Source organism: Scyliorhinus torazame, chromosome 22 (assembly GCF_047496885.1).
Source record: "Scyliorhinus torazame isolate Kashiwa2021f chromosome 22, sScyTor2.1, whole genome shotgun sequence".
Classification (NCBI taxonomy): domain Eukaryota; kingdom Metazoa; phylum Chordata; class Chondrichthyes; order Carcharhiniformes; family Scyliorhinidae; genus Scyliorhinus; species Scyliorhinus torazame.
The window spans coordinates 40,464,574-40,489,562 of record NC_092728.1 but is presented as its reverse complement, the minus strand read 5'-3'; the positions used below and the strand labels follow the sequence as shown (position 1 = coordinate 40,489,562).

At 47.8% G+C, this 24,989-nt stretch overlaps 2 long non-coding RNA genes across 2 annotated transcripts in view; one reads left to right on the top strand and one right to left on the bottom strand.

Moving 5' to 3' along the window:
- LOC140399027 (uncharacterized) overlaps positions 1–5,646 on the bottom strand; it is a 107,228-nt gene extending 101,582 nt beyond the window's left edge. Inside the window, exon 1 of the long non-coding RNA XR_011937609.1 lies at positions 5,389–5,646. This is a non-coding gene — a long non-coding RNA (uncharacterized lncRNA). The remainder of the gene's footprint in view (positions 1–5,388) is intronic.
- On the top strand, positions 1,190–6,527 carry LOC140399028 (uncharacterized). Its single transcript, XR_011937610.1, has 2 exons — positions 1,190–1,285; positions 5,259–6,527. It is a non-coding gene; the product is annotated as an uncharacterized lncRNA (long non-coding RNA).
- The last annotated feature ends 18,462 nt before the right edge of the window (positions 6,528–24,989 follow it).

Sequence of the window (24,989 nt, the reverse complement as noted above, 5' to 3'; positions counted from 1 at the left end):
ATGCGACCTGTTCTGAAGTCTGCCTTACAGAAAACCTGCGTAGTTTGAAATTAAGGGTCCAGATTGTTTTATTCGGAAGAAGGTGAAAGGTGATTATGTTTGGGACAATGGCAGCAGCTGCGTGCTGACAGTAGATAGACTGTCAGTCTCCAAAGTGCCAGAAAAGTGTTCAGAAGATCAACTTGCAAACAGCCATGCTTTAAACTGTCCATTTAGTCACAAGGTGAAGGAAAGTTGGCTCTCAAGAATAGCTCTTCAGCATCTCTACCCAGACACAAGGCCCATGTGATTCATGGTGCTCTGGTGGTGGGCTTTAAGATTGGAAGAGTACAGCGAAAACCATTGTGACATTGGGTTAAGGGTTTTCTAAAATATCACTGAATATCACTGGCAGGTTAGCCTGCCAGGAAAGAGACAGCAGCCAGAGGTCAAAAGTTTCTATGGGTCACTCTGTCTGAATGCAGGTGGCGACTTGTACTCAGATTGAGAATGCCAAATTCGTAAGGGGCTCAAACAAAGCTGGAATATTTGTCCAGCTTGTGCTCAGGGAGGACTTTAAGTAATATTCTCACCATGAAGGTCAGTTATCAGGCTAAGAAAAGGACAGAAGTAAGCACTCAGGAGCAAGAACTCATTTTGGCCTGATTCTGGGAGAATTAAGTGTCTACCTAGGGAGAGTGCAACATATACCTGATCATGTTTCTTGATTGTCCTAAAATAAAAAGAGTATTTGTCTGTCTGGCGTGTTCCATTGTGGGAACCCCCACGACGTCGGGAAATCCGCAGGCGTGAATGTGTTGCCAACGAAGTGGAGGATCACGCCGACGGAAAATCAAAAAGATTTACCAGCTTTTGCTACAGTATATGTCTTCAAACAGTATGGGCAACTTAGGCTAGTGAGTGGGCTGTATGAGTGGCCCTCCTTCATCTCAGTGGGCCGCACGATTGAAATCAGGCTTTGTTCGCTAACCGTGACCCCATGAATAAGAGCAAATACATTTAATACATGCCAAGTATTTCATAACGAGTTATAGGAAATGTTTAATAATTTATATGTTAATAGAACTATCATTAACTTCAAATTGTAATAGCACAAGAAATGTCTGCACTTTGGAAGCAGAGGGAGCACAAAGCTCTCAGTCAATGTTGTGTGAAATCAGCACGCCTCACTTGCCCTTATTTTATGTGCTTTTCATTTCAGTCATACTGCTGGGAAAAAAATACATGTCAGAAATCAGAGGAATGTGGCAACCCTACTCGTGGGCAACCGTCAACAAAATGTCCTGTGAGTTGCATTTAGAACCTAGACAGTTGCCTGTAGCAAAAATGTCAAATCTTGTCACATACTCTTTGTCCTATGAACTGGAAATTCACATTTCTTCTTTTAAATGCTATCGCTCTCTGCAGGGATTGTAACACATAGGACATACAGTGTAGAAGGAGGCCATACGGCCCATCGCGTCTCCACCGACCCACTTAAGCCCTCACTTCCACCCTATCCCTGTAACCCAATAACCCCTCCTTGATCATTAAGTCAACTTTGTCTACAGGAATAGTGCCAGAAGACTGGAGGATAGCAAATGTTGTCCCCTTGTTCAAGAAGGGGAGTAGAGACAACCCCGGTAACTATAGACCAGTGAGCCTTACTTCAGTTGTGGGCAAGGTCTTGGAAAGGTTTATAAGAGATAGGATGTATAATCATCTGGAAAGGAATAATTTGATTAGAGATAGTCAACACGGTTTTGTGAAGGGTAGGTCATACCTCACAAACCTTACTGAGTTCTTTGAGAAGGTGAGCAAACAGGTGGATGAGGGGAAAGCAGTTGATGTGGTGTATATGGATTTCAGTAAAGCGTTTGATAAGGTTCCCCAAGGTAGGCTATTGCAGAAAATACGGAGGCATGGGATTCAGGATGATTTAGCAGTTTGGATCAGAAATTGGCTAGCTAGAAGAAGGGTGGTGTTTGATGGGAAATGTTCAGACTTAAGTCCAGTTACTAGTGGTGTACCACAAGGATCTGTTTTGGGGCCACTGCTGTTTGTCATTTTTATAAATGACCTGGAGGAGGGCATAGAAGGATGGGTGAGTAAATTTGCAGATGACACTAAAGTCATAGATTATCAGAGAATTTACAGTGCAGAAGGAGGCCATTCGGCCCATCGAGTCTGCACCGGCTCTTGGAAAGAGCACCCTACCCAAGGTCAACACCTCCACCCTATCCCCATAACCCAGTAACCCCAGCCAACACTAAGGGCAATTTTGGACACTAAGGGCAATTTATCATGGCCAATCCACCTAACAGGTGGAGTTGTGGACAGTGCGGAAGGATGTTACAAGTTACAGAGGGACATAGATAAGCTGCAGCACTGGGCTGAGAGGTGGCAAATGGAGTTTAATGCAGAAAAGTGTGAGGTGATTCATTTTGGAAGGAATAACAGGAAGACAGAGTACTTGGCTAATGGGAAGATTCTTGGTAGTGTGGATGAGCAGAGAGATCTCGGTGTCCATGTACATAGATCCCTGAAAGTTGCCACCCAGGTTGAGAGGGTTGTTAAGAAGGTGTACGGTGTGTTAGCTTTTATTGGTAGAGGGATTGAGTTTCGGAGCCATGAGGTCATGTTGCAGCTGTACAAAACTCTGGTGTGGCCGCATTTGGAGTATTGCGTGCAATTCTGGTTGCCGCATTATAGAAAGGATGTGGAAGCATTGGAAAGGGTGCAGAGGAGATTTACCAGAATGTTGCCTGGTATGGAGGGACGTTCGTATGAGGGAAGGCTGAGGAACTTGAGGCTGTTTTCGTTAGAGAGAAGAAGGTTAAGAGGTGACTGAATTGAGGCATACAAGATGATCAGAGGATTAAATAGGGTGGACAGTAAGAACCTTTTTCCTCGGATGGTGATGTCTAGCACGAGGGGACATAGCTTTAAATTGAGGGGAGATAGATACAGGACAAATGTCAGAGGTAGGTTCTTTACTCAGAGAGTAGTAAGGGCGTGGAATGCCTTGCCTGCAACAGTCGTGGACTCGCCAACACTAAGGGCACTCAAATGGTCATTGGATAGACACATGGACGATAAGGGAATAGTGTAGATGGGTTTTAGAGTGGTTTCACAGGTCGGCGCAACATCGAGGGCCGAAGGGCCTGTACTGCGCTGTAATGTTCTAAGCAATTTATCGTGGCCAATCTACCTATCCTGCACGTCTTTGGACTGTGGAAGGAAACCGGAGCACCGGGAGGAAACCCACGCAGACGCGGGGAGAACGCGCAAACTCCGCACAGACAGTGAACCAGTGGGGAATCGAACCTGGGACCCTGGCGCTGTGAAGCCACAGCTAACCACTTGTGCTACCATACTGCCCACAACACACTTGGATTAGCAACGTGACATCTGTTACATGCACCCCTTTGTCCACATCCTCTTATTCTCTCTCTCTTCCATCATCCAGGGGGTGCTGTATTTGTTTTTCCGACCATTCTCCCTCATGGGAAAGAGCCTTGACTATACCCAAATGATCTCCTCTTTAAAGGCAGCCAATTGTTTAGTTATAGTTTTGCTTTTTTGCCAGTTACCCTGGGCAAGATCCATTCTCATGTCACTGAAATTGGCTTTTCCTCAATTCATTATTTTTACTCTGGCTTGTTCCGTGTCCTTTCACATAGCCTAACTGAACCTTATGATATTATGATCACTGTTTACTATATGTTCCCCTACTGATATTGCTCGAGAGTGCATCTCAGTAATTTCCCTGCAAATGTGTTCCTTTGTATCTTTCCCATTAGTTGGTGCCCTATACTTTGGTCTAAATCACTGATACAAAGAACAAAGAGCAAGATAGCACAGGAACAGGCCCTTTGGCCCTCCAAGTCTGTACCAGTCATGATACCACCCTTGCCAAAACTCTCAGCACTTCCTTGTGCCGTATCCCTGTCTATCCATCCTATCCATGTATTTGTCAAGATGTCTTTTGAACGCGTTAATGTATCAAGGGGCTGGTTTAGCACAGTGGGCTAAACAGCTGGCTTGTAATGCAGAACAAGGCCAGCAGCGCGGGTTCGATTCCCGATTCCCGTTCGATTCGCCTCCCCAAACAGGCGCTGGAATGTGGCGACTAGGGGCTTTACACAGTAACTTCATTGAAGCCTACTTGTGACAATAAGTGATTATTATTATCTGCTTCCACAACCTCCCCTGCCAACGGGTTCCAGGCACTCACCACCCTCTGTAAAAAACCTGCTTTGCTCATCTCCTCTAAACTTTGCCCCATGGACATTAAACCTATGCCCCCTGGTGACTGACCCCCTCCACCCTGGTAAGGAATGCCTGCCCATCCACTCTATCCATGCCCCTCATAATCTTGCAGACCTCTATCAGGTCACTCCTCAACCTTCATCGTTCTAATGAAAACAGTCCAATCTATTCAGCCTTTCCACATAGCTAACACTCTCCAGACCAGGCAACATCCTGGTAAACCTCCTCTCCAAAGCCTCCACATCCTTCTGCTAGTGTGCGACAGAATTGTGCGCAATATTCCAAGTGCTGCCTTACTAAGGTTCTTTACAAGTGCAGATACATACCATGAACATCAAGGGATCGAGACTGAGCTCTGGGTGACCCCACTGGACACAGCATTTCAGTCACAAAACACAGGGGGTATGCTCCGTCCCGCCGCGTCACAGTTCTACCTCACCCCGCTGGTGGGCTGCTCCATTAATCCGGCCAATCAATGGGGTTTCCCATTGTGGGACAGCCTCATGCTGTCAGGAAACCACCGGGCTGCCGGCAAAATGGAGCCAGCGGAGAATCCCGCCCCACATATTGGACATTTGCTTCCTGTCATTGAGCCAATTTCAGATCCAACTTGGCCGCAAATCCTATGAATTTTAAAATTTTTGACCAGTCTGCGATGTGAAAAGCCTTTCTAAATTTAATATAGACTGTATAAAACACATTAACCTCATTGATCCTCTTCACAATATTCAATAAAGTTAGGCTGTCATGACTTTCCCTTAAATCAATGCAGAATACCCTTGATTACTTAATTGATTAATTAGTGTCTTTCTGAATGTCGATTTATACTGTTATAATTAGCCCTCGCCCACCACTGCAATGTGTTTTTGTGTGTGTGAGCTTGTGCGTGAGTTTATATGTGGTATTGCATGTGTGTTTCTGTCAATGCACACACGTGTTTGTGCTCATGTGCGTGACCTTGTGCGATTGAGCTCCTTCCATTTACAACATCTGGTTTGTCTACACAGCTCAACACAAGTGAACAGGTCCGAACAGGAAAGAGACTCACAGCTCCTGGGGCGTTTGTTTGCTACGAGAGAGGCCAGGCAATCCCCAATGACACATAAAGGCATGAGGGCAGAAAGAGAAGCCACAAACCTTCCTCAAACTCAGAAGTGATGGCATTCAGTTCAAATCTTGTGCTCTCTGCTGTTTCACTCTGCCACCAACCTCACGCACGGTATGTAGAAGTACAAGTTCCTGTTTGAAAGCACCGGAGAGCAAACGCTCAAATATCTGCTGTACATGTTCCACAATGTGTCGCAGTAACTGTGGGCTGGAACAAGGCAGCTGTGTTCCTTTCACTGAGGTTTACAAGCACCGACAAAGCTGCACACCCATCCAAAAGGACGAAGGGAGTGAGCTGGAGGAGGCAGTCACTGGATCACCACGTGCACTAGCAGTGACTCTTATTTCCAGAGAACTTCAAACATTTTACAAAGTGCAAGGCGTGGTTATTATACAAAATAGCCACCCGAGCCACATAAAGAGATCAAGACCCAGATTTTCGAGCCTGGAATTGCCCAGGTAATTTCTATTTAATTTCTAATGGGCAATTCCTCCCGGGACGCTACAAAAAAGTTTCCATCTCTGACCTTGTGACAGCGGCTTCAGCCAGTTCAGATGTACTTACCCTCATTACCCAGAAAATGTTAGGCAGAGGTAAACCGTTCTAACTCCTGCGTAACGAGACAACTGCCACTCCCATCTCCTCATTGCAAATCCTCCCCCCTCCCCTCGATTCCCACAAGCCTTCTGACCACTGCATCAATCCCTCTAAACAATCCACCTTGACCTCGGAGTCTCTCTGACCCGCCAACAGACCCTCTGACCTAATCAGACTCTATCACCCTGTCAGCCCTGCCACCTATCTTAGTGGTACCTTCAGCACCACCACCCTACTCTCCCTACCTGTTTACTCACTTACCTCACACACACTCATTGACTAACACACTGTTATGGACAGAAGACTGGTCTAGCTCACTTGGCTGGACAGCTAGTTCGTGATGCAGAGCAAGGCCAGCAAAGAACCATCCCCTGAAGTAAAGATCTTATCATTCATTTACGCTTTTTCTCTATTCGTTCCCTCTGTGTTTGTCTGTCTGGTGTGTTTGGAGGCTGGGGTGGTCAGTTAAAGTAGGAGTTAGGTACTTATTAATATTTAACCAACTGTATCTGCCGCATATGTCACCATTATTCGTGTTATAAATAAACAGTAATTGTGTTTCGACTTACAATACTGGTGACTGTAATTATTCAGCAGCCAAGGGTCAAAGACTTTTGGAATTTGTTTAAGAATTATTGGTTAATTCACTTTTGCTGTGACTCCGGGGCATGTGGGGCTGGAATTGATCGCGCACTGAGACCATAAGACATAGGAACAGAATTGAGGCCACTTGGCCCATCGAGTCTGCTCCACCATTCAATCATGGCTGATATGTTTCTCATCCCCATTCTCCTGCCTTCTCCCCTTGCCCAGGGTGGTGTAACAATGGGGATAATGAGTTTCAATGGCTGTCTCTCTGTTATACGTCCAGGCTGGTGAGACAGACTGCCTGCTGCTCTCTTGTTGTGTTGATTGTAATGGGTCCATACAAAGATGGGCATAGATCAGGGGCGGGATTCTCCCCTACCCGGCGGGGCGGGGGGTCCCAGCGGGATGGAGTAGCAGGAACCACTCCGGCGCGGGCCGCTCCAAAGGTACGGATTTCTCCGCACCTTTAGGGGCCAAGCCCTCACCGTGAGGGGCTAGGCCCGCGCCGGAGTGGTTGGCACGCCGTCGACCGGCAGGAAAGGCTGTTGGCACCACGCCAGCCGATGCCGAAAGGACTTCGCCGGGCGGCGGAAGTCCACGCATGCGCGGGAGCGTCAGTGGCTGCTGACGTCATCCCCGCGCATGCGCAGGGGGGGGGGGGGGGGTGCTTCTTCCGCGTCGGCCATGGTGAAGACTGTGGCCGAGGCGGAGGGAAAAGAGTGCCACCACGGCACAGGCCCGCCCGCGGATCGGTGGGACCCAGGCCAGGCCACCGTGGGGGCACCCCTCGGGGCCAGATCGCCCCGGGACCCGCCCGCGCCGCCAGTCCCGCCGTTAATGTAGGTGGCTTGATTCACGTCGGCGGGACTGGCATGACAGCAGCGGGACTTCGGCCCATTGCTGGGGGGGGCCCGCCGACCGGCGCGATTCCCGCCCCCACCGAATTTCCAGTGCTGGAGAATTCGGTGGCCGGCGGGGGCGGGATTCACGCTGCCCCCGGCGATTCTCCGACCCGGTGGGGGGGTCCGAGAATCCCGTCCCTGGAGTGTGAAGGTATACTCTCTACTTGCCTGGACAAGAAAACCATCCAGGATAAAGTAATCACTTGGCTTCTATCACTTGGCTTCCACCCAATGTGCTACTTTAAACATTCACTCCCTTCACTTACAATGCACTGTGTGTACTATTAAAAGCTCAAAGGGTACAATGCTTCTCATACAATATTTTTACTGAAATTGGCTATAGCCTGGCTGCCTCAGCCTGTCCTCATGGAAGAGTGCCACTATTCTACAGGAATAGTGCCAGAAGACTGGAGGATAGCAAATGTTGTCCCCTTGTTCAAGAAGGGGAGTAGAGACAACCCCGTTAACTATAGACCAGTGAGCCTTACTTCTGTTGTGGGCAAAATCTTGGAAAGGTTTATAAGAGATAGGGTGTATAATCATCTGGAAAGGAATAATTTGATTAGAAATAGTCAACACGGTTTTGTGAAGGGTAGGTCGTGCCTCACCAACCTTATTGAGTTCTTTGAGAAGGTGACCAAACAGGTGGATGAGGGTAAAGCAGTTGATGTGGTGTATATGGATTTCAGTAAAGTGTTTGATAAGGTTCCCCACGGTAGGCTACTGCAGAAAATACGGAAGCATGGGATTCAGGGAGATTTAGCAGTTTGGATCAGAAATTGGCTAGCTGGAAGAAGACAAAGGGTGGTGGTTGATGGGAAGCGTTCAGACTGGAGTCCAGTTACTAGTGGTGTACCACAAGGATCTGTTTTGGGGCCACTGCTGTTTGTCATTTTTATAAATGACCTGGAGGAGGGCGTAGAAGGATGGGTGAGTAAATTTGCAGATGACACTAAAGTCGGTGGAGTTGTGGACAGTGCGGAAGGATGTTACAAGTTACAGAGGGACATAGATAAGCTGTAGCGCTGGGCTGAGAGGTGGCAAATTGAGTTTAATGCAGAAAAGTGTGAGGTGATTCATTTTGGAAGGAATAACAGGAAGACAGAGTACTGGGCTAATGGTAAGATTCTTGGTAGTGTGGATGAGCAGAGAGATCTCGGTGTCCGTGTACATGGATCCCTGAAAGTTGCCACTCAGGTTGAGAGGGTTGTTAAGAAGGCGTACGGTGTGTTAGCTTTTATTGGTAGAGGGATTGAGTTTCGGAGCCATGAGGTCATGTTGCAGCTGTACAAAACTCTGGTGCGGCCGCATTTGGAGGATTGCGTGCAATTCTGGTCGCCGCATTATCGGAAGGATGTGGAAGCATTGCAAAGGGTGCAAAGGAGATTTACCAGAATGTTGCCTGGTATGGAGGGACGTTCGTATGAGGGAAGGCTGAGGGACTTGAGGCTGTTTTCGTTGGAGAGAAGAAGGTTAAGAGGCGACTTAATTGAGGTATACAAGATGATCAGAGGATTGGATAGGGTGGACAGTGAGAGCCTTTTTCCTCGGATGGTGATGTCTAGCATGAGGGGACATAGCTTTAAATTGAGGGGAGATAGATATAAGACAGATGTCAGAGGTAGGTTCTTTACTCAGAGAGTAGTAAGGGCGTGGAATGCCCTGCCTGCAACAGTCGTGGACTCGCCAACACTAAGGGCATTCAAATAGTCATTGGATAGACATATGGACGATAAGGGAATAGTGTAGATGGGCTTTAGAGTGGTGTCACAGGTCGGCGCAACATCGAGGGCCGAAGGGCCTGTACTGCGCTGTAATGTTCTATGTTCTAGGTCTCATGACTACGGCAAGCCAGGTAGGACATTTAGCATAAGATTACATTTCAATTCACATGTACCATCTACATGATTCACTGATGCAACTCACCAAGGTTCCTTCAACAGCCTCTTCACAACCCGTAACCTCTGCCAACGAGAAAGACAAGAGCAGCAGATGAATGGGAACACCACCACCTTCAAGTTCCCCTCTGAGTCATTCACCATCCTAACTTCGAAATGTATCACACCGTTCCTTCACTGTCGCTGGGTCCAGATCCTGGAACTCCCTCCCGAATAGCACTGTGGGTGAACCTACACAACAAGGACTGCAGTGGCTCAAGAAAGCAGCTCACCACCACCTTCTCAAGGACAATTTGTGCTGGGCAATAAATGCAGGCCTAGCTAGTGACAGCCACATCCCGGAAATGAATAGAAATTATCAGGATGACTTCCGGTGACGGGGATGTGCTGAGCAGTTGCACATCAAGTGGCTCTCCTCCAGAATACAATAAAATGGGCACTTCTGGACGAATTTAGCCCAGAAATTCGGACTCATTTTACCCACAAACAGGAAAGGAAGAGGAAAGGTACAGCAGGCCAGCGAATGGGAGCTCGAGAGGCCGCAGAGAAAGTAGAAGCGGAGGAAAAGGTCAGGAAAAGCGAGCGAGTCGGCGGACCCACGAGACAAGGTGACCCAGCCACCCCGGAGAGAGGGAAACTGGTGACCCGAACAACAGCCTCCCCCCCCCCTCCCCCCTAACCCCCCACCCCACCCCCCGCCAACTCCGTCGGGTTCTCAGCTTCTACAAACAATTTGCACCGGCTGTCGCCCAGCATCTAAGGGAGATGTTCACAGACCCGCTAGCGAGGGGCGCCCTGCTAACACAGGCCACCATATCACTGATACTCAATAAAGATAAAGACTCGACGGAATGCGGATCATATAGACCCATTTCGCTGCTTAACGTATATGCGAAAATACTTGCGAAAGTCCTGGCTAAGAGACTGCAGAACTGCATACCAGAAGTGATCGTAGAGGGCCAGACAGGCTTTGTCAAGGGCAGGAACCAGATGAGACAGCACTTCGGTTTAACTGAGGTGTCCATCATGGCCCCCTTCTGTGGCAACCACAGGTTTCCATCAGCCATGCTAGATGCCACATTTAAGAGGTGGAGACGGAACAGGGGACTCTAGCGGTTAGGGATTTGTACACGGGGAAGACTTGCGACCCGGGAAGAGCTGACAGAGAGACTGGAACTACCGAATGGACAGGAACTCCGACATTTACATGACAAAAACTTTATCCGCAAGGAAATGACGAGGTACCTAGGGCCACAAGAGGCACAATGTTGGAGGAGCTACTAGACGGGGACAGTCTGGGAAACGGGAACTGCGGGGACATATACAGACGACTTCTAAAAAGGGTCGGAACACCATTAGACAGAGCAAGACAGAAATGGGAAGATGAACTAGGGATGGAAGTAGGGTGGAAACTGGAGCAAAGCATGGTGCAGGGCCAACTCCACCTCCTCTGCGCAAGGCAGCCTCATGCAGTTTAAAGTGGTGCACAGAGCTCACCTGACCAGAACCCGAATGAGCAGGTTCTTCCTGAAGGTGGAGGACAAATATGAACGGTGCCAGGGAGGCCCAGCCAACCACACCCACATGTTCTGGGCTTGCCCCAGACTTGTCGGGTTCTGGACAGCCTTCTTCGAGGCGATGTCCAAGGTTGTGGGGGCGAGGGTGGAGCCCTGCCCGAGAGGCAGTCTTCAGGGTGTCGGACTAGCCAGAACTTCATATGGGGAAGAGGGCCGATGCCCTTTCATTAGCTTCCCCAATCTTCCACCGGAGAATTTTGCTCAGCTGGCGATCAGCAGCACCACCCACAGCTGCAGATTGGCTGGCAGATTTATGGGAATTTCTCCATCTGGAGAAGATCAAATACACCGGTCGAGGGTCGGACGGTGGCTTCCCCAAATGGTGGGGGGATGTATAGGAACCACCAAGGCCACAGAAAGCAGACAGGAACAAGAAGAGGGGAGGGGGCTACAAGGGAGAGACCCAAGCAAAAGCTAGGAGGGTACCCAGGGAGAGACAGATGCAGGGCCAGAGGCCTCCACACAAAGCTATAAGAGCAAAATAATACATCTACGGCGGAGGAAAAGGCCTCAGACAGGGCCTGAAAATAGTAGATAAGGGGAGGAGGGGTGAGGGAAACAAAGGGGGGGGGGGGTGAGAGAGAGGATATCAAGAAGGAACAACATGTAAATTGTAAATAATAACCGTTTCAATCATCTCCTGTACAGTGTATAAATGTAAACTTCAATAAAAATATTTATTTAAAAAAAATCAGGATGATGGGGTGTCAGAATGATGTTTTGCAGTTGGCCACTTTGTGCCCAGGATGTTGGCACGATGTAAGCACCTGGCACCTGACCCGTCTCACCTGGATGGTGGCATTTCCCATCTTTCTGGCTTTCAGTATGTCCTCTTCTGGTTTGACCAAGATATTTTCCTGCTGGGTTTTCACCCTCGCACTTCTCCACGTTAATGGAGTGCTGAATGGGGCTGATCCTCTCAGGCTGATAGAAGAGATTCCTTGGCACTAATTTGAAGAAGAGCAGGGAAGCTCTTCCCAATGTCCCGGCCAATATTCCTCACTCAATCCCAACAGACTACCTGGCCGTTATCACACGCTGATTGTGGGAGCTTGCTGTGCATAGATTTGGCTCCTGTATTTCCTACATTACGATGGTCAAATGCACTTCATGGGCAGGGATGTTCTGGGGCTGTGGAAAGTGCTGTTGAAATGTGAACCTCTTTCTTCCTTCTGCGACTTGTGTGTTGCTGTGAGTGAGAAACCCATTGCACAGACTAATGGTGTTGATCATAGACCGAGATGTGGAGCAGAGAGGGTTGTGTGATGCTGTGTAAGTATTGACTGCCGAATTCCTTTTTTTTAAATCATGGAATTTACAGTGCAGAAGGAGGCCATTCGGCCCATTGTGTCTTCACTGGCCCTTGGAAAGAAAACCCTACCTAAGCCCACACCTCCACCCTATCCCCACACCTCCACCCTACCCCTGTAACCCCACCTAACCTTTTTTGGACACTAGGGGCAATTTAGCCCAGCCAATCCACCTAACCTGCACATCTTTGGACTGTGGGAGGAAACCGGAGCACCCGGAGGAAACCCACGCACACACGGGGAGAACGTGCAGGCTCCGCACAGACAGTGACCCAAGCCGGGAATCGAACCTGGGTCTCTGGAGATGAGAAACAACTGTGCTAGCCACTGTGCTACCATTCCTGACATTAAAACAACTCAAAAAGCACTTGATTATCAGGAAAGCATTTGTGGTGGCTGTGAAAAGTGCTTTATAAAAGCTGGCTGAGAAAAGCGAGGCCTGCACAGTTTCAGCAGGTGCTACGCACACTGGCTTTATTGTCATGCTGACAACACTGTGAAGTGTGAAACAATCGAATTACTGACGGCCGTAGAATTTGGCGCATTGGGGAGGGGGGAGGGGCGGTGAGAAATCTAAATGACCCCGGGGGTTTGTCTGACAAATGATCTTTTCCCCTTCTCCAGTCAACCCCAGCATCCCCTGTAATCAATCCCCAAACCCACAGCCCATCTGATGGAGAGGATCTGTGGGAGGGAGCTCGCACCCACATTGACTCTTACCAATTTTTATAGATGCACCATAGAAATCATCCTATCTGGCTGCACCACAGCCTGGAATGGCAACTACTCGACCCAAGACCATAAGAAACTACAGAGAGTTGTGAACACCGCCCAGTCCATCACACATTCCTCCCACTGCCTTGGGAAAGCGGGCATCATAATCAAAGTCCCTCCCATCAGACTCGGGAAGTGACTATGAAAGGCTGAAATCAGTTGCCAGACCTGGATAGGTTGTAAGGATGGTGGGGAAGGGGTTGATGAGTCAGGTCAGGAGCTCTAATGGGCAGGATTCTCCCGACCCTGGTTCCTCCGTTGGGCAGTTGGGAAGCTTGGTGGGATTATTGGAGAGAAGCTGGGTGAGAGGTGGACAACATGTCTCGTGACACCAGATGGTTAACAGTTGAATCACTAGATTAGATTTGGAGGTACGGTGAAAAGTATTGTTCTGCGTACAATCTAGGCAGATCATTCCATACGTGAAAAAAAACACAGGGTATATGGTAAATACACAATGTAACGAGATAGACATAGACATCAGGTGAAGCATACGGAGTGCAGTGCTACAACAGTAGAGTAGATGCATGGAGCAATCAGTTCAGTCCATAAGGAGGTCATTCAGGAGTCTGGTAACAGTGAAGAACAGTGGTAACAGGGAAGAAGCTGTTTTTGAACCTGTTAGTGAGTGTTAGAACATAGAACATAGAACGATACAGCGCAGTACAGGCCCTTCGGCCCACGATGTTGCACCGACATGGGAAGTCAAAAAACAAAAGCCATCTAACCTACACTATGCCATTATCATCCATATGCTTATCCAATAAACTTTTAAATGCCCTCAATGTTGGCGAGTTCACTACTATTGCAGGTAGGGCATTCCACGGCCTCACCACTCTTTGCGTAAAGAACCTACCTCTGACCTCTGTCCTATATCTATTACCCCTCAGTTTAAGGCTATGTCCCCTCGTGCCAGCCATTTCCATCCGCAGGATAAGGCTCTCACTGTCAACCCTATCTAACCCCCTGATCATTTTGTATGCCTCTATTAAGTCTCTTCTTAACCTTCTTCTCTCTAACGAAAACAACCTCAGGTCGATCAGCCTTTCCTCATAAGATTTTCCCTCCATAACATCCTGGTAAATCTCCTCTGCACCCGTTCCAAAGCTTCCACGTCCTTCCAATAATGAGGTGACCAGAACTGTACGCAATACTCCAAATGCGGCCGTACCAGAGTTTTGTACAGCTGCAACATGACCTCATGACTCCGGAACTCAATCCCTCTACCAATAAAGGCCAACACACCATAGGCCTTCTTCACAACGCTATCAACCTGGGTGGCAACTTTCAGGGATCTATTTACATGGACACCGCGATCCCTCTGCTCATCCACACTTCCAAGAATTTTACCATTAGCCAAATATTCTGCATTCCTGTTATTCCTTCCAAAGTGAATCACTTCACATTTCTCTACATTAAACTGCATTTGCCACCTCTCAGCCCAGCTCTGCAGCTTATCTATGTCCCTCTGTAACCTGCAACATCCTTCCGCACTGTCGACAACACCACCGACTTTAGTGTTGTCTGCAAATTTACTCACCCACCCTTCTGCGCCCTCCTCTAGGTCATTTATAAAAATGACAAACAGCAACGGCCCCAGAACAGATCCTTGTGGTACGCCACTTGTAACTGAACTCCATTCTGAACATTTCCCATCAACCACCACCCTCTGTCTTCTTTCAGCTAGCCAATTTCTGATCCACATCTCTAAATCGCCCTCAATCCCCAGCCTCCGTATGTTCTGCAATAGCCTACCGTGGGGAACGTTATCAAATGCTTTACTGAAATCCATATACACCACATCAACTGCTCTACCCTCGTCTACCTGTTCAGTCACCTTCTCAAAGAACTCAATAAGGTTTGTGAGGCATGACCTACCCTTCACAAAGCCATGCTGACTATCCCTAATCATATTATTCCTATCTAGATGATTATAAATCTTGTCTCTTATAATCCCCTCCAAGACTTTACCCACAACAGACGTGAGGCTCACCGGTCTATAGTTGCTGGGGTTGTCTCTACTCCCCTTCTTGAACAAAGGGACCACATTTGCTATCCTCCAGTCCTCTGGCACTATTCCTGTAGCCAATGATGACATAAAAATCAAAGCCAAAGGCTCAGCAATCTCTTCCCTGGCTTCCCAGAGAATCCTAGGATAAATCCCATCAGGCCCCGGGGACTTATCTATTTTCAGCCTGTCCAGAATTGCCAACACCTCTTCCCTACGTACCTCAATGCCATCTATTCTAATAGCCTGGGTCTCAGCATTCTCCTCCACAACATTCTCTTTTTCCTGAGTGAATACTGACGAAAAATATTCATTTAGTATCTCGCCTATCTCTTCAGACTCCACACACAACTTCCCATCCCTGTCCTTGACTGGCCCTACTCTTACCCTAGTCATTCTTTTATTCCTGACATACCTATAGAAGGCTTTTGGGTTTTCCTTGATCCTACCTGCCAAATACTTCTCATGTCCCCTCCTTGCTCGTCTTAGCTCTCTCTTTAGATCCTTCCTCGCTACCTTGTAACTATCAATCGCCCCAACTGAAACTTCACACCTCATCTTCACATAGGCCTCCTTCTTCCTCTTAACAAGAGTTTCCACTTCTTTGGTAAACCACGGTTCCCTCGCTCTATGCCTTCCTCCCTGCCTGACCGGTACGTACTTATCAAGAACACGCAGTAGCTGTCCCTTGAACAAGCTCCACATATCCAGTGTGCCCAACACTTGCAGCCTACTTCTCCAACCTACCCCTCCCAAGTCATGTCTAATGGCATCATAATTTCCCTTCCCCCAGCTATAACTCTTGCCCTGCGGGGTATACTTATCCCTTTCCATCACTAACGTAAACGTCACCGAATTGTGGTCACTGTCCCCAAAGTGCTCACCTACCTCCAAATCTAACACCTGGCCTGGTTCATTACCCAAAACCAAATCCAATGTGGCCTCGCCTCTTGTTGGCCTGTCAACATATTGTGTCAGGAAACCCTCCTGCACACATTGTACAAAAAACGACCCATCTAATGTACTCGAACTATATATTTTCCAGTCAATATTTGGAAAGTTAAAGTCTCCCATAATAACTACCCTGTTACTTTCGCTCATATCCAGAATCATCTTCGCCATACTTTCCTCTACATCCCTAGAACTATTAGGAGGCCTGTAGAAAACTCCCAACAGGGTGACCTCTCCTTTCCTGTTTCTAACCTCAGCCCATACTACCTCGGAAGAAGAATCCCCATCTAGCATCCTCTCCGCCACCGTAATACTGTTCTTGACTAGCAGCGCCACACCTCCCCCTCTTTTGCCTCCTTCTCTGAGCTTACTAAAACACCTAAACACCGGAACCTGCAACAACCATTCCTGTCCCTGCTCTATCCATGTCTCCGAAATGGCCACAACATCGAAGTCCCAGGTACCAACCCATGCTGCCAGTTCCCCGACCTTATTTCGTATACTCCTGGCATTGAAGTAGACACACTTCAAACCACCTACCTGAACACTGGCCCCCTGACCTCTATACTCTCAATCTCCCATACCCTAAAACTACAATCCAGGTTCCCATGCCCCTGCTGTATTAGTTTAAACCCCCCCAAAGAGCACTAACAAATCTCCCCCCCAGGATATTTGTGCCCCTCAGGTTCAGATGTAAACCATCCTGTCTGTAGAGGTCCCACCTTCCCCAGAAAGAGCCCCAGTTATCCAGGAATCTGAATCCCTCCCGCCTGCACCATCCCTGTAGCCACGTGTTTAATTGCTCTCTCTCCCTATTCCTCATCTCATTATCACGTGGCATGGGCAACAACCCAGAGATAACAACTCTGTTTGTTCTCGTTCTGAGCTTCCATCCTAGCTCCCTGAAAGCCTGCCTGACATCCTTGTCCCCTTTCCTACCTATGTCGTTAGTGCCAATGTTGACCACGACTTGAGGCTGCTCCCCCTCCCCCTTAAGGACCCGGAAAACACAATCCGAGACATCACGTACCCTTGCACCTGGGAGGCAACATACCAAACGTGAGTCTCTCTCGCTCCCACAAAATCTCCGATCTGTGCCCCTGACTATCGAGTCCCCAATTACTAATGCTCTGCTCCTCTCCCCCCCTTCCCTTCTGAGCAACAGGGACAGACTCCGTGCCAGAGGCCCGTACCCCATGGCTTACCCCTGGTAAGTCGTCCCCCCCACAAGTATCCAAAGCGGTATACTTGTTACTCAGGGGAACGACCGCAGGGGATCGCTGCACTGACTGCTTCTTCCCAGTCCCTCTTACAGTTACCCATCTATCTCCAATCTTTGGTGTAACTAATTCCCTGAAGCTGCTATCTATGACCCCCTCTGTTCTCAAACTTTTATATCTCCTGCCTGATGGAAGAGGTTGGAAGAACATAGAACATAGAAAATACAGCACAGAACAGGCCTTTCGGCCCACGATGTTGTGCCGAACCTTTGTCCTAGATTAATCATAGATTATCATTGAATTTACAGTGCAGAAGGAGGCCATTCGGCCCTTTGAGTCTGCACCGGCTCTTGGAAAGAGCACCCTACCCAAACTCAACACCTCCACCCAACACCAATTGCAATTTGGACATTAAGGGCAATTTATCATTGGCCAATTCACCTAACCCGCACATCTTTGGACTGTGGGAGGAAACCGGAGCACCCGGAGGAAACCCACGCAGACACGGGGAGGACGTGCAGACTCCGCACAGACAGTGACCCAAGCCGGAATCGAACCTGGGACCCTGGAGCTGTGAAGCAATTGTGCTATCCACAATGCTACCGTGCTGCCCTTAAGAACAAATAAATCTACACTATATCATTTTACCGTAATCCATGTACCTATCCAATAGCTGCTTGAAGGTCCCTAATGTTTCCGACTCAACTACTTCCACAGGCAGTGCATTCCATGCCCCCACTACTCTCTGGGTAAAGAACCTACCTCTGATATCCCTCCTATATCTTCCACCTTTCGCCTTAAATTTATGTCCCCTTGTAATGGTTTGTTCCACCCGGGGAAAAAGTCTCTGACTGTCTACTCTATCTATTCCCCTGATCATCTTATAAACCTCTATCAAGTCGCCCCTCATCCTTCTCCGTTCTAATCAGAAAAGGCCTAGCACCCTCAACCTTTCCTCGTAAGACCTACTCTCCATTCCAGGCAACATCCTGGTAAATCTTCTTTGCACCTTTTCCAAAGCTTCCACATCCTTCCTAAAATGAGTCGACCAGTACTGTACACAGTACTCCAAATGTGGCCTTACCAAAGTTTTGTACAGCTGCATCATCACCTCACGGCTCTTAAATTCAATCCCTCTGTTAATGAACGCGAGCACACCATAGGCCTTCTTCACAACTCTATCCACTTGAGTGGCAACTTTCAAAGATGTATGAACATAGACCCCAAGATCTCTCTGCTCCTCCACATTGCCAAGAACTCTACCGTTAACCCTGTATTCCGCATTCATATTTGTCCTTCCAAAATGGACAACCTCACACTTTTCAGGGTTAAACTCCATCTGCCACTTCTCAGCCCAGCTCTGCATCCTATCTATGTCTCTTTGCAGCCGACAACAGCCCTCCTTATTATCCACAACTCCACCAATCTTCGTATCGTCTGCAAATTTACTGACCCACCCTTCAACTCCCTCATCCAAGTCATTAATGAAAATCACAAACAGCAGAGGACCCAGAACTGATCCCTGCGGTACGCCACTGGTAACTGGGATCCAGGCTGAATATTTGCCATCCACCACCACTCTCTGACTTCTATCGGTTAGCCAGTTCATTATCCAACTGGCCAAATTTCCCACTATCCCATGCCTCCTTACTTTCTGCATAAGCCTACCATGGGGAACTTTATCAAATGCCTTACTAAAATCCATGTACACTACATCCACTGCTTTACCTTCATCCACATGCTTGGTCACCTCCTCAAAGAATTCAATAAGACTTGTAAGGCAAGACCTACCCCTCACAAATCCGTGCTGACTATCCCTAATCAAGCAGTGTCTTTCCAGATGCTCAGAAATCCTATCCTTCAGTACCCTTTCCATTACTTTGCCTACCACCGAAGTAAGACTAACTGGCCTATAATTCCCAGGGTTATCCCTAGTTCCTTTTTTGAACAGGGGCACGACATTCGCCACTCTCCAGTCCCCTGGTACCACCCCTGTTGACAGTGAGGACGAAAAGATCATTGCCAACGGCTCTGCAATTTCATCTCTTGCTTCCCATAGAATCCTTGGATATATCCCGTCAGGCCCGGGGGACTTGTCTATCCTTAAGTTTTTCAAAATGCCCAACACATCTTCCTTCCTAACAAATATTTCCTCGAGCTTACCAATCTGTTTCACACTGTCCTCTCCAACAATATGGCCCCTCTCATTTGTAAATACAGAAGAAAAGTACTCGTTCAAGATCTCTCCTATCTCTTCAGACTCAATACACAATCTCCCGCTACTGTCCTTGATCGGACCTACCCTCGCTCTAGTCATTCTCATATTTCTCACATATGTGTAAAAGGCCTTGGGGTTTTCCTTGATCCTACCCGCCAAAGATTGTTCATGCCCTCTCTTAGCTCTCCTAATCCCTTTCTTCAGTTCCCTCCTGGCTATCTTGTATTCCTCCAATGCCCTGTCTGAACCTTGTTTCCTCAGCCTTACATAAGTCACCTTTGTCCTCTTAACAAGACATTCAACCTCTCTTGTCAACCATGGTTCCCTTACTCGACGATCTCTTCCCTGCCTGACAGGGACATACATATCAAGGACACGTAGCACCTGTTCCTTCAACAAGTTCCACATTTCACTTGTGTCCTTCCCTGCCAGCCTATGTTCCCAACTTATGCACTTCAATTCTTGTCTGACAACATCGTATTTACCCTTTCCCCAATTGTAAACCTTGCCCTGTTGCACGTACCTATCCCTCTCCATTACTAAAGTGAAAGTCACAGAATTGTGGTCACTATCTCCAAAATGCTCCCCCACTAACAAATCTATCACTTGCCCTGGTTCATTACCCAGTACTAAATCCAATATTGCCCCTCCTCTGGTCGGACAATCTACATACTGTGTTAGAAAAGCTTCCTGGACACACTGCACAAACACCACCCCATCCAAACTATTTGATCTAAAGAGTTTCCACTCAATATTTGGGAAGTTAAAGTCGCCCATGACTACTACCCTATGACTTCTGCACCTTTCCAAAATCTGTTTCCCAATCTGTTCCTCCACATCTCTGCTACTATTGGGGGGCCTATAGAAAACTCCTAACAAGGTGACTGCTCCTTTCCTATTTCTGACTTCAACCCATACTACCTCAATAGGGTGATACTCCTCGAACTGCCTTTCTGCAGCTGTTATACTATCTCTAATTAATAATGCCACCCCCCCACCTCTTTTACCACCCTCCCTAATCTTATTGAAACATCTATAACCAGGGACCTCCAACAACCATTTCTGCCCCTCTTCTATCCAAGTTTCCGTGATGGCCACCACATCGTAGTCCCAAGTACCGATCCATGCCTTAAGTTCACCCAACTTATTCCTGATGCTTCTTGCATTGAAGTATACACACTTCAACCCATCTCCGTGCCTGCAAGTACTCTCCTTTGTCAGTGTTCCCTTCCCCACTGCCTCATTACACGCTTTGGCGTCCTGAATATCGGCTACCTTAGTTGCTGGACTACAAATCCGGTTCCCATTCCCCTGCCAAATTAGTTTAAACCCTCCCGAAGAGTACTAGAAAACCTCCCTCCCAGGATATTGGTGCCCCTCTGGTTCAGATGCAACCCGTCCTGCTTGTACAGGTCCCACCTTCCCCAGAATGCGCTCCAATTATCCAAATACCTGAAGCCCTCCCTCCTACACCATTCCTGCAGCCACGTGTTCAACTGCACTCTCTCCCTATTCCTAGCCTCGCTATCACGTGGCACCGGCAACAAACCAGAGATGACAACTCTGTCTGTCCTGGCTTTTAACTTCCAGCCTAACTCCCTAAACTTGTTTATTACCTCCACACCCCTTTTCCTACCTATGTCGTTGGTACCAATGTGCACCACGACTTCTGGCTGCTCCCCCTCCCCTTAAGGATCCTGAAGACACGATCCGAGACATCCCTGGCCCTGGCACCCGGGAGGCAACATACCTTCCGGGAGTCTCGCTCGCAACCACAGAATCTCCTATCTATTCCCCTTACCATTGAATCTCCTACAACTATTGCTTTTCTATTCTCCCCCCTTCCCTTCTGAGCCCCAGAGCCAGACTCAGTGCCAGAGACCTGGCCGCTAGGGCCTTCCCCCGGTAGGTCATCCCCCCCAACAGCATCCAAAATGGTATACTTGTTTTGAAGGGGAACGGCCACGAGGGATCCCTGCACTGTCTGCCTGTTTGTTTTTTTCCCCCTGACTGTAACCCAGCTATTCTTGTCCTGTACCTTGGGTGTGGTTACCTCCCTGTAACTCTTCTCAATCACCCCCTCTGCCTCCCGGATGATCCGAAGTTCATCCAGCTTCAGCTCCAGTTCCCTAACACGGTCTTTGAGGAGCTGAAGTTGGGTGCACTTCCCGCAGGTATAGTCAGCGGGGACACCGGTGGTATCCCTCACCACCCACATCCTACAGGAGGAGCATGTAACTGGCCTAGCCTCCATCCCCTCTTACCTTACAGAATATAGCTGCCGTGTGGACTAACTAGATCTCCGTCCTCCGACTCTGCTCCCAGTCAGCTACACTTTCTGTAAACTCCTGGCTCTCTTCTCACTCTTTGCGGAAATGTCGGAAACAAAATGAAAGGAGCACCTTACTCCCTCCTCACCTAACATAAGTCAAGGGAGAATAACCCGGGTGGGAGGGGACTTTGATTATGATGCCCACTTTCCCAGGGCAGCGGGAGGTCTGGATAGAGTCAATGAATGGGAGGCAGGTTTGTGTGATGGACTGGGCGGTGTTCATGACTCTCTGTAGTTTCTTACGGTCTTACGGCCGAGCAGTTGCCATACCAGGCTATGGTGCAGCCAGATAGGATTCTTTCTATGGTGCATCTGTAAAAATTGGTAAGAGTCAATGTGGCTGCGAGCTCCCTCCCACAGATCCTCTCCCTGTCATGATATCCACATCAGCCTATCATGGTGCAATCACACACACACTGATGGACAGGCACACACACAACATCGCAGCCAATCACCAGTGAGAGCACACGCACTATAAAACAGGGAACACCACAGTTCCCGCTCATTTGTACCAGGAGATGGCTCAGAGCACAGAGCTCACAGCGTGCCACTCAGACATAGTCCATGTGCTGAGTGCCTCACTAAGATAGTGATAGGGCTGGCCACAGGTTAGCTGGTGAAGCACATACCCAAGCCAGCAGTTAGTTGTAACCGTTGTTAAGATAATAAAACAGAGTTTTACCATCTACAGCCGTGTTGGATCATTTGTGCAGCAGAACACCCAACACGACACTCCCTACATCGAGTGATGCAGAATGGAAGGAGGCCATTTGGCCCCTTCTGTTGCGGCTGGTTCTTTGAGAGAGCTGTCCAATAGCAACTTAGAATGACATTGTGCTGGTAACCTAATGAAACATCTCAGGATGCTTCGCAGAGCTTCATAGAATAGTGTATGCCATGGAGCCACACGAGGGAATGAGCAGAAACCTGGTCAAAGAGGTAGGCTTTATATATCATCCTAAACGGTGGAAAGTGAGGTGGAGGGATTTCCAGAGCTTGAGGCGGAATGATGGAGTAATTATAATTGGGAATGTGCAAGGGCCAGAATCTCAGAGGATTGAGGGGCTGGAGGAGTTTACAGATATAGGGAGGGGTGAGGCTATTGTTGGGATACCAGACCAGACCCCCAATTAGGCCACAAACAGACTAAGGAACCAGTAACTTTTGTTTTAAAGTAAATGGAATTAGAAATCCCAGTTACTCACTAAGAGAATAAAGCCTCACGATCCCACTGCTTTAACAAACAGAGGAACTTTCACTGTCCAAGTCAGCAAAATCAGCCACTGTCTGTGGTGATCTGTATATCTGCTGGTATGTAAAGGGTTAACATCTGTATTATAGTGCTAGACAACCACTAGATGGCAGCACCAGATCCATGTATATAAACTGAACTCAGAGGATCTTCCTGCCTCTTTCTATCAGGAGTGACTAGATATCAGAGTGTTAGAGCGATATAGCTTAGTTGGCATGTGTAGTTAAACATTATTTATATTTCTTATTTACTTAATCATCAGTTATAGTTGTAGAAGAGTGAAATAACTCATTGATATTTAGATTCGTTATTCATTAAATGTTATTTTCTTAATTTGAAGACTGATAGTTTCATTGAACTAAACCATCAGACCATCCTGGGAGTAAGCAAAAGAGTAACAACGTATTACAATCACGTAATATAACACTGTCTATCTTATACTCTAACAAGTGTGTTTTTCAAACCTATTTGCCCATTTTTACTAACTGCCCATCCTTCGCGACCCACGCTGGCTGACCTTCGCGACCCACGCTGGCTGACCTTTGCGACCCACGCTGGCTGACCTTCGCGACCCACGCTGGCTGACCTTCGTGACCCACGCTGGCTGACCTTCGCGACCCACGCTGGCTGACCTTCACGACCCATGCCGGCCGACCTTCACGACCCACCATTTTCACTTACCTTTAATTGTGAGAGGTGAGACTGCTTGGTCCTCACGATCTCACTTATATTTCATAGAATCATAGAAACCTTACAGTGCAGAAGGAGGCCATCCAGCCCATCGAATCTGGCCCGATCCATGTCCCACCCTATCTCTGCAACCCATAACCTAACCTTCTGGCAGATGGAATACAATGTTGACAAATGTGAGGTTATCCATTTTGGTAGGAATAACAGCAAAAGGGATTATTATTTAAATGATAAAATATTAAAACATGCTGCTGTGCAGAGAGACCTGGGTGTGCTAGTGCATGAGTCACAAAAAGTTGGTTTACAGGTGCAACAGGTGATTAAGAAGGCAAATGGAGTTTTGTCTTTCATTGCTAGAGGGATGGAGTTTAAGACTAGGGAGGTTATGCTAAAATTGTATAAGGTGTTAGTGAGGCCACACCTGGAGTATTGTGTTCAGTTTTGGTCTCCTTACCTGAGAAAGGACGTACTGGCACTGGAGTGTGTGCAGAGGAGATTCACTAGGTTAATCCCAGAACTGAAGGGGTTGGATTACGAGGAGAGGTTGAGTAGACTGGGACTGTACTCGTTGGAATTTAGAAGGATGAGGGGGGATCTTATAGAAACATATAAGATTATGAAGGGAATAGGTAGGATAGATGCGGGCAGGTTGATTCCACTGGCGGGTGAAAGCAGAACTAGGGGGCATAGCCTCAAAATAAGGGGAATTAGATTTAGGACTGAGTTTAGGAGGAACTTCTTCACCCAAAGGGTTGTGAATCTATGGAATTCCTTGCCCAGTGAAGCAGTAGAGGCACCTTCATTAAATGTATTTAAGATAAAGATAGATCGTTTATTGGAGAATAAAGTGATTAAGGGTTATGTTGTTCGGGCCGGAAAGTGGAGCTGAGTCCACAAAAGATCAGCCATGATCTCATTGAATGGTGGAGCAGGCTCGAGGGGCCATATGGCCCACTCCTGCTCCAAGTTCTTATGTTCTTATGTACATATCCCTGGACATTAAGGGGCAATTTAGCATAGGCAATCCACTAACCTGCATATCTTTGGACTGTGGGAGGAAACCGGAGGAAATCAATGCAGACATGGGGTGATTATGCAAACTCCACACAGACAGTCATCCGAGGTTGGAATTGAGCCCGGGTCCTTGGAGCTGTGGAGCAGCAGTGCTAACCACTGTGCATTTCTACTGAGGACATCAGATGATGAATCAAGATCTCCCTGCATTCGTTGAAAAAAATCAAGAGGTTTGTCCTTGAACTCGCCTTGCTTCGTCTTGAAATGTCTTTGACGTTTTGAAGGCTTTAATCTTTAAT